Genomic DNA, 10,395 nt, shown 5'->3' with positions numbered 1-10,395 from the left:
ATGTACTGTCTCACATTACTCTGGATGCCACATTTCCACTTAGATTACAGCTTCAGAAGGCATTATTGACTCACTTAAAAGTAATAATGGAAAGGTTTTATGTGGCAAGACTATTACAGTCTGATGATAAATTGACCTATTTTGTTTTATTTTCTTCCTACATCTAACAAGACTGAATTATATCTAAGAGCAGTTGATAATAGCTGAAAATGTAATCTGTTAGCAGCAGCAGTCAGCCACCTAATCAAATGAGGGAAAAAGGTGAGGCAGCCTCTGCCTGTCTTTGGAAATGAGAGTTTGCATGTGAACACTTAGACACACGTGGAGCCATACTGAAAAGGTTTAAATTAGCATGATCATCTCTGGATTTAAACTTGTAGGTCACACTTGCAGTAATAACTCACCAGGCTACCAGAAATCAGCCTGACAGAGATCAGCCTCTTCCTCTGGAGCACAAGGTCACTCCAGAATAACAGAAGGACACTACAGAAGAGGCAGACACAAAGGACTACACAGATGAACTCCAGGACAACTTTCACATCTTTCTGAACATGACAGTTCAGGAGATTTCAGCTGAGAGCCCACCCTGAAAGGAACACTCTGCCATGCATCTTCAGTAAACTCCTTACACGAAAATGTGGGCTGGTCAGAGGCAAAGAGCAGAGAGCCTCAGTCACCCAGATTGTCACAGATTGTAAGTGATACCTGCAGTTTTACCAGAAGCTCTCAGAGAAGACTGCAGGCAGAAGCCAGGCATGTAAATCCAGGCATGTAAAATCAGTCTGCAGTACTCACAAACTGGCAACTCATCTGCAGCAGGAACATCACGGGGATCTGAAGGCAAATCACCCTCGGCTCTGCCAAGGGCTGTCCTGCTGCCTCAGTGAGGAAACAAAACGCTGCAAGCAGCAAGAGCCTCACAGAGAGAGCAGCAACTGGAGGGACCAAACCTCGGAGTCACTCAGGTGATGGGAGTGTGACTGTGCTCTGCTACATTCACCTCTCTCCAGGTAAGTTATGGCTTTCAGATTAAGCATAAAACATGAGTTAATTAGACCTTTATTTTCTTTCAAATCCAGATTATGACTTTGGGCAGAGAAAATCATCAGTAACTCAAAACTCTAGCAGCTCATGCAGTGAAGAAGTTTTTGTGCCTGTCCTCCTGCCTTGGGGCCAACAGCTGCTTGACTCAGAGATGTTCTGTGTGATAAGCAATGTCTCAAGTGCACAGCTGAGACAAAAGCCTGCTGGTTTGCAGACTATAAACTTGCATATAAGTAGTAAAGATTAAAGTGGGTTTATTTCCTTTAGAGAAATATTTTTTCACTATATATATATATATATATATATATATATACAACTATATATATTTCACTATAGAGGTGGTCACTAACTGTGGAGTAAAAAAGTTATGCAAGGTATTTGTTGCTAAAACTGCTGGACTTCCCTTTTAAAGATCTGCAATAAATAGTAAAACAGTTTTGAAAGATTTCTAACTGCATCAAACAACTCTGCAGTTCAGATTTATGTTCACAGCATAATTTTATTCAGAGGTAAATATACAAGACATGTATGTTCGCAGGAAGATTTTTTGCAATGCTGTTTTATTTAAACAATAATTGCCATGAAAAATTGCCTTGAGAAGCTGGGCTTTCCACAAAACACTTTAGCTCCTTTGACAATAAGCAGAAAATAGACAAGGAGCGGGAATAGTAACTATTCAAACAGCTGCATATGCTGATAATGAAAAAATTGATCTGTCAATGAGCCTACAGTGCACCACTTCTGTAAAAGCAGACAATAGCAAATGAAGTTAGCAGGGCCCCGCTGAAAAGTGCCAGCTGCAAATAGGCTGTCTGGATGTCTGGAAGGATGGAGGTTTCAAGAAGGTTACAGCTTTCACAGTGAGATGCAAGGCAAAGCTCTACCCTGATTTGCTGCAAACATAATGACTTAGCAGCAGGCACAGATGACATCATGCAGTGATGGAAAGAGGCAAGGTACCAAGCTGCTGGACTCTGAGCATGTGTTCTAGAGAGGGTCTACACATGCTCCCTTGCATACACACATGCACATGCTGTGGAGAAAAGGGCCCAAGTAGCATGACTAATACCAGTTCAAATGAAGACAGCATTACTGCATTTCTCTGCATTTTCTGCCAGTATACATCTGGTAGTAATGGAGGATAGACATACTTTTTTAGTTTTTTTTAAAAATTTACCTTAAAACAAACATTGATTAAGTTATGCTGAACTGCATACATCACTGATTTGGAACACCATTGACTAACAAAAGGAAACCTAGCCCAGGGTCCAGAAAGAGAGATTGCTTGGTCATCTCATAAAACATTAGTGTAAAAAAATTGTATACTAACATACCCATGGTATTGCAGATGAGACCTTGCCCATCTTGAAGCTACTTTCAGTATGACAGTGTTGGAGACCTGCAGGATCAATAAAATATTGATTTTATACATTTTCTTTTGCCAGGCTTGGCAGAGAAAAACTGTCCTTCCATTGGAATGGTTCCAAGGATTACAATTAAGGAAATGTTCAAAACACAATAGCTGATCATGGAAGAAGCCACAGAGACAGGGTGAGTGAAAACTGCCCACTCAGGGAAAGAAATTATTCTTCAAGTAGTTTTACCTGTGTTGTGAATTTTTGATGTTCTGAATGTGCCATGAGTCAAGTGATGTTTTCTTTCAGAAGACAATAAAATTTCATTATTGACCAGGAATCATTCTCAAGACTGTTCAGGCAGCTGTTACAGAACATATGGACACATACCCTTCTTTCCACTGTCAAAGAAATACCCTGGAAATACTTACTGGCCTTCAGCCTGTTGTCAGAAAGCCCATGGAATATTAGAACCAAAGTGGTCAGTATGGCCAAAGCACTGGAGATCTCAGCAGTTCCAGCTGTGGTAGCAATGGACCATGGACGTTCACACAGTCAGTCAGGTCAGGCAGACAAGGGATTTATGTACACTGACCAACACCAGCTTGATAAGATAAGCAAGATAAGAGCACATGGTTAGATTTCTTTCAATGGGACCTTACAAAAAGCCACACATCTTTAACCCCTCACTAATATGCTGTTATTTTTATTATCTGTAAGCAGTCAAATTCATTTTTATCATACTGGTAAATTCATAACTGTTAATGGACACTTTGACCTATACAGATTATAATTACAAAGTTCTCTGAGCTGTTTTGGTGCAGGTGAGAAGAGCAGGACAGAATGAGCACGAGGCGTCTGAAGTGCCAAGCTCCATTGCTCAGAAGGTGCAGAGCAAAACCATGTATCTGCCCAAGAGAAGGGAGCAAATGCAACATGACAAATCAGGGCAATTTTCCTGATACACTTCCACATTTCCATACAATTTTCTCCAGAGCTGAACTATCTATCCCTCACTCATATATGATTTGTGTATCTCACCAGACAGCTTCCAGAGGCACTGCTGTTGTTTCCTGATTAGATGTTGGAGACAGTCCCAGGCAAGTAGAAGGGCTGCCCATTTCTCCCCCATTCCCATTTGGTTCATTTCAGAGCAGAGTTATTTCCGACCCTGACAAGTTGCTGCATTAAAGTACTAATTCTGCAGCCTAAGACATCAGTCTGTGTGCCATCCTAAACCAGTGAGTCAAGTCAATTGTGACTTCAATGAAGGCTCAAAGTCAAGTGGAACAGCATGGAGGGGAGCAAGATGGAATGTTTGCCTGGGGCTTTTAAAATGTAGCATAACTCCACTGCCTGAAGTTCCTCACCAGCACAGTATTCCAGCAATATTAGTGGTCAGTGTGTTAGCTGCTGGTATTCGGATTAAGTCAACTCCAACTGCTCTTTTAGGACACGTTTTTTCTGTTTTTTTCCTATATTTTCAACAGCAGGATTTTAGGACAGTATAAGAAACTGTGGGAAAAATTGTATGAAGTGACCAAAACAAAATTCTCTTGCAAACTGCACTTTTTGAAACCTACATTTACTGATACATGGAAATTATGTGTCTAATTTTACTCCAACACAAAAGAAAAGTAATAGCCTTATCCTCAGTAACTATCAAGAATTGCACAATAACTCTGAATAATAATACTTTGCACAGTACGTGCAAACAACAGAAAATCCACTAAAGATCTCCTAAAACTATCCCTGTAACCTAATTATGAATATATAAGCCCCCCTGTTGGAGGTGTGTAAGCTGTATCTCAGAGCAAAGACTTCAAGCATTTTGGTGAGGTGCACACCATACCCTTCTGAGAGCTCAGGAGTTGAGAGCATCCAGCCCCTTGGACACGTAATTTAAGACTATTGTTGGCTCTCTGTGTGACCAAAGTGCACAATGATTTTTCTTTCCTTTCTAATAAGTTTGTTTTTGCTCATCAACAAATGGCCCAAGATACATTGGCTGCTCAGCAGTGTCACTTCTTTGTCAGCATTAAGGTTTGTCACACCAAAGAACATGGCTGCATAAACCCAGTGGCTTCATATCCTTTTTATATAATTCTGAGATCTTGAAATAGAAAAGAGTAGACCTAAAGTGATGCATTCTATATTCTCCAGGTAAAATCTGAAAGCAGCCTGAAGCCATCCAGCAGCACCTGTACATAAATCCACACAGGACCTAAGCAAGTCTGACGCATTAGCCTTATATTTCATAAAAAATTGTTTACAAAGTTAAATCTCTTTCACAGCACAGAAGGTGCTTCAAAAGACAGTTTAGTTTTGAAAATGTCTTTATAAACTATTTACAAATCAAACAAATAATAGGAAAGCCATTCAGATAAACCGAGTTTGCTTTATAAGAATGAATGGCATTCGAGTGACAACCATTTCATTTTTATATTTTAAAAGTCTCAGTGGACTTTAAAATCAATAGATTTTACAGCTAATTCATTTTACCACCAGCATTTATTTCCCAAATAAAATAAGAACACTGTTGATTTCTAATACATCTTCATTTCCTCTCTATATTTTTAATAATAGGTCTTCTATCAAATAATTATTTTACTTTTTATACTAAATACTTTTTATTTTATTTTATAAGCCATGTTTTACACATGTTAAGTTACTCTATAGACTATGATATTTTACAGCAGTTTCATAAATTAGCTTTCTAAAGTGATTAAGCTGTTCTCTGGACTCCAGAAATAACCTCCTCAAACAAAATGATGTCTTTTTCATCAGACAATAAACACCCACAGTGGAAAGCACTTTATTTCTCCAGAGCTGCAAATATTTTGCACAACCACTTGTCATCAGTACATGAACTATATATATGTCATGCAAAGAAAAACCAATTACCCACATATCAAGTGCAGTGAAGAGAAAGCCACGGGCTCCTGTTGCTGTTTCAATTATCTTGGATTACCTATGTCCTTGAAATGCACAGTTACATCTCCTACCAAATAAACACCTGATGTGGATATCTTGAATATATTTGCCTGACTGGACCTGTGAGGTAGCTGGACATGCCTCACACCAGCTGGGTTTACCTAAGATGATTCCTGGCTTCTAAATGCATGAGGAATGGGGGAATGAGCATCTCAGGATGAGGCATTTTGGCTTCCAGAGCATCTCTCTAGTTCAGAGTGCAGGGATAACTCATTGCTACTCAGTACAAGTGCTAAAGGTGATGGGTATTTGGCACCAAAGAAAGTAAGAGAATAAAATTCTATAGAACACATAAGAAACACCAAATACACCCTGTTTGTTCTACCAGTTGGAGGTTACTGTGGTCACCCTTTCCTGACCATGCTCAGTGTATTCACAACAACCATTCCCACTCCAAAGCAGGAAGAATTATGGTGGAAGGCTGGGCAGATGTTTACTCTGCTTTGTTCTTCCTGTTTTTCAAATATGTTTAGTAAGTGTGTCTATTTTGAAAAGTCCATAGACAGCTTTCTGCAAACAAGAATAATCCTATTTAACTCTGCAAAAATTAATATTTTGGTAATCTATGAGTTTCTTGCAAGTTTATTCATTAATCCCTTTGAGGCAACCTATCTGTTAAGATTTCTTCTAGAGTGTCTCATTAGTGCAGGCTTGGGAACAATGAAAGTAGGCAGAAAAACCAACCTGTGTTGTAGACAAAAGAGAATTTTTATAATGCATAAATATCTGAATCCTGTGAAAGAGAAGAAACAGTTTTAATGAGCTCTTAAAACCTGCCAGAAGAAAAAAGGAGGCATGTATGCAAAAAAAAATAAGATTATCTGAATAGGGTAGACAGTAGCTGCTCTTTCAGGATATAAAATGCAGGGTAGGTGGAAGAGAATTTTCCTGCTACTGCCACATACACTATGATGATGTGACAGGAGAAGCTAAACCAGAATACTTTTGGTTCCCATTAGGACTCAGCCATGATTGAAATTTTCCTTCTTTTGTTCAAATACTTAAATTTCATATGCAGAGATATATTGTAGCTGGAGGAAAAAATACCCCAACCCACACCATTTGATTGACTGTGAGAAAGAGACGTGGTGTTCACAGGAGGGTAGAGCAACATCACAGTAACCTGTCCTGCTCTGTCCTACTCATCTCTCAGCCTAAGGACAAGCAGTTCTAGTTCAGTGCTGGAGCAGAAAATTAGAACTTATTTCATTGGCAGTCACCCAAAATAGCCTTTCTTGTCTTCTGATCATGAACAGCCCAAACAGTTCCTGTGCCTTCTCCCTCTAAAACTATTCCTGTTTATGCCTAGTGAAAAAATTCTGCTAAGACTGGAGTCTGACCCCACCAGCCCCACCTGTGGCGCAGTACCTTCTGCAGCTCATCCCATTTCAGACTAGGTAAATGATATCCTGTGTCTGGGGCTCTAAAACCTTGCCATCTATATATGTAGGAGACAATCTTCCATAAAACTAAATAATCTAAAATGGTTTTGAGCTTAAATGCAAGTATTACACATAATCACAGTAAGCCTATGAATGTGCCAAATCTCCTCCTTTCTAATATATGGTGGGAATAAATTATTTTTTCAACGAGGTAAAACTGAAATATTATTAACATCCAGACAATGTGCTGGTACCAATTACTTTTTTTCTCTTGATATCTGGAAGTAATATGAACCCTATTCAAGGTCTTTCTGTGGGGAGGTGAGCTATGAAATGACAATTTAAAGAGAGAGTAGATAACAATTTTGGTCTTTTCTCCTATCAAAGAGAAAGTTACATAATTTCCTCCAAAATAGAAAGGTCTTCTACCAAGAAATATCATTTCTTCTGAAAACTAGTACATGGAAGGAAGAAAGCATTAATGACACTTTGATTGCACCTCTGCTATTGCTACTATGTGACAATCTTTAAAATTATTCATCTGCTGTATCTTGCTTTTTAATCTACTCTTAAAATGAAAACTGAATCAGATACTTAACATACTACATTTGCAAAGCTGAAAAGTCATTCTGGAGAAACTTCTGCTTGCTAATGGGGAGCTGTCACTGTTGCTACACTAGTTGTCACTAGGCATAGCTGCATTGCTGCACACCTAACCTAGCTCCCTCTGCAGTCACACAACCCCAGATGTCTGGGAATGAGTCTGACCAAGCCCTGTGTCCTGCTCAGCACAGCTGAAGTTGCTGCTGGATTTATTTGCTGGGACTGAACATGTGTTAACATACAGCTGTACCTGAGCTGGTGAAGTTGTCTGTATTGCATAAAGGGACACAGAGCCCTCCCTGTATGGACAGCTTTGGCTGTGCAGCAATGCATGGCAGTTCACTAAACTGGGACATAGCTTCCAGTCCTTGCAAACCAATGTAAGATGACTTATTGAATTCCTTCAACTCTTTTATGAAGCAAATTTTGCTTTACTGTTTTGCATTGGGTTTTCTTTTCCTATCTTTCAGAGCAGATAATGTCTTGTAGAACAACTAAAGCAAAAATCTACAAAGAGGGTACAGAAAAGGTATAGGAAGAAAGGGTACAGAAAGAGCATGACACCAAGTGATAATTAGAGATGGTCAGAGATGTTAGCTCTGATGCTTTTCAGGCAAGAGGCTGCCAGAACCACAGTGTATGTCTGACCACATTACAATAATTTCTTTGCACACTTCAGCTACACAAATGCACAAGGCAAGAAAAACAGGAGTTCTGGAAACCAAGAGCCTTTGTCTTCTGCTAAACCCAGTATTTCCAGATGCCAGCAGTCTACCAGTGACTTACAGAGAAGACAAAATAGGTCCAAGTAGCCTCAGAGCCACAGCATCACCTGCGAGCAGAACATGCACATCTCCTCTAGCACAGCTGGTCTACTACATTTGGTCTCTCCAAATGCTTGCTTCTTTCGTCCCTCCAGATGAAAACCTGGTGATCTTGAGGGTTCAGCTGCACGCTCAACTAGAAATCAGACTCACACACACAGAAACTGAGCCATCAAAGGAGCTGTGCACCCCCTGACTGCCCACTCCCAAGCTTTCCAATCCTGCAGAGAACCGTGAGGCCAGGAGACTACCCAGCCAACTTCCCTAGTCCTGGGACAGCACTCAAAAGTAGCAGGAGGGGAGGATGAGAGATCTGATAACTTTTAATGGCAAAAATGTTGACTGACTGAGAGTGAAAAACACTTGTTTACTACATATTTGATCCCTTTCCATGCAAATCTGAGCACTTCAGGTGCATGTTTCCACTGAACAGCAGGGAATCAGCCTGTGTGTTTTAGAGTAGAGGTGGCCTTTTCTGTATGTAAAATTTGTAGACATCCCCACCCCAATTTTAACGCCAAAAACATTACTAAATACTTTCCAGTAGATGGCAGGGTTACATTGTGACAATGCTGAAATCTGAAGTTGAATGTGCTTCTGGATAAAGGTTCAAGTACTGGTTAAGTAAATTTAATTAGCAGAATGAACTAATATCTGAAAAGACATAAATACACATTGGATTAACTGACAGAATGTGATGCTGGAAATTTAGAAGTTATATTTTAAGGCAGTGAAAGCTTAAAGAACATAGTATTAAAAATGAACTTTGTTAAAAATGAACTTCATTGAGATAACTATTTGTGCCACAGGACTGACATGACAAAACCTCAGTATTTAAAGTGAGAATCCACTGAAGTTACCGGCTGTAGAATACAGTCAGGAGAAAAGCAAAAAGCCCTTGAAAATATTACTGAAAATGATCAGCAAAAGTGGTTTTCAGGACCAAAAACAATCCAGTCTTTTCCAGGGACTGTTAAGGGAATTCAGCACTGCTTTCATCAGTTTGAGAAATCATGACCTTGTCAGGGTAGAGAGAATAGTTTCACTGGTTGGGACTCCCCTCAGAAACAGCCAGGAGAAAAGCCTCATGGACCCTGAGGATCTCAGAAATGTTTTTCACTTGTCAGGAACCAAAAAATTCAGCTGAGGATGAGTGGCTGCAAATAGATTAGGTTTCCATCTCTTAAAACTACAATTTTCTGAATTTACTTTTCCAGCCAGGGCTGTAAGATGTGCCCCACTGAATTTCAAACACAATGACTCTAGTGAGTGACTTCCCTTGTAAGAGTCCCAAGGCTTAATGGTTTCAACCTCCTCAAAGGATAGATGATTTACATGAGGTAGATAATAAATGTGGTCACTCTGTGTCAACACTGAGAACATTTGTGGGCAACTGCAACTGTCAAACCTCTGTATACTGCAGGCAAAATGATATGGCAGCAGTGCAAAAATACCACCCTACTTTTTATATGTTTTCTTTAGCAGAAAATATTCAGACATCAGACATCCAATACTTGTACTTCTCATTTGTTGTATGCCAGTTTTGGCCTGACTCACTGAAATTACTCACATATTTAATGTCACTATTCTACTGTGGAATGATAAGATTAGTTGAAATACTCTATTTATTCATAAAAAGAAGTTACTTTTGTGAATATCTAGTAAGAAAATGGAGGAACTGATGACACATGGTTTCTGAAAGTAAAAAGCACCCAGGCTGGCACACCACCTCTGTCAGGACATATTCTGCATTTATTGCACCAGTGCTCTGAGCAGTGCTATGCAACTGCAGACCATGCTGAAAAGCAGAATTCTCATTCCTGATGATAAACAGTATCTTCAAAGACACATTTCCTATTATTTCCTGTAATTACATAATCAACTTCCTCTGATAAGTGTATAGCATCTCTAAAGAACATAGCTTACATCACTGAAAATAGTTTTGAGTTTTGTTTTTTATTTATAAAGTTCTTAAGAGTTTGTTTGGGGGTTTTTTTCGGTTTTTTTTTTTTTTTTTTTTTTTTTTTTTTTTTTGCTTTCACATATTAATGCCTGATTATATTATATTATTTTAAAGTTTCATCTTATAGCCACCTTATTGATGATTCATGCCTATTGATTCACCTTGTTTCTGAAAGCACTTGCTTCATAAAAAATACAAAACAAAAAATAAATAAAGCCAGGATTGACTTA

General features: G+C 39.0%; 1 protein-coding gene across 1 annotated transcript in view; it reads left to right on the top strand.

Moving 5' to 3' along the window:
* The first annotated feature begins 885 nt into the window (after positions 1 to 885).
* Positions 886 to 10,395, top strand: part of MFAP3L (microfibril associated protein 3 like) — a 32,321-nt gene continuing 22,811 nt past the window's right edge. Inside the window, exons 1-2 of the mRNA XM_056489491.1 lie at positions 886 to 1,010; positions 2,490 to 2,595. The gene's annotated coding sequence lies outside the window, so the exon portion shown is untranslated. The remainder of the gene's footprint in view (positions 1,011 to 2,489; positions 2,596 to 10,395) is intronic.

The sequence above is a fragment of the Oenanthe melanoleuca genome, chromosome 4, assembly GCF_029582105.1.
Source record: "Oenanthe melanoleuca isolate GR-GAL-2019-014 chromosome 4, OMel1.0, whole genome shotgun sequence".
NCBI lineage: Eukaryota > Metazoa > Chordata > Aves > Passeriformes > Muscicapidae > Oenanthe > Oenanthe melanoleuca.
The sequence above is the reverse complement of the archived record's forward strand: the minus strand, read 5'-3'. Positions and strand labels throughout refer to the sequence as shown.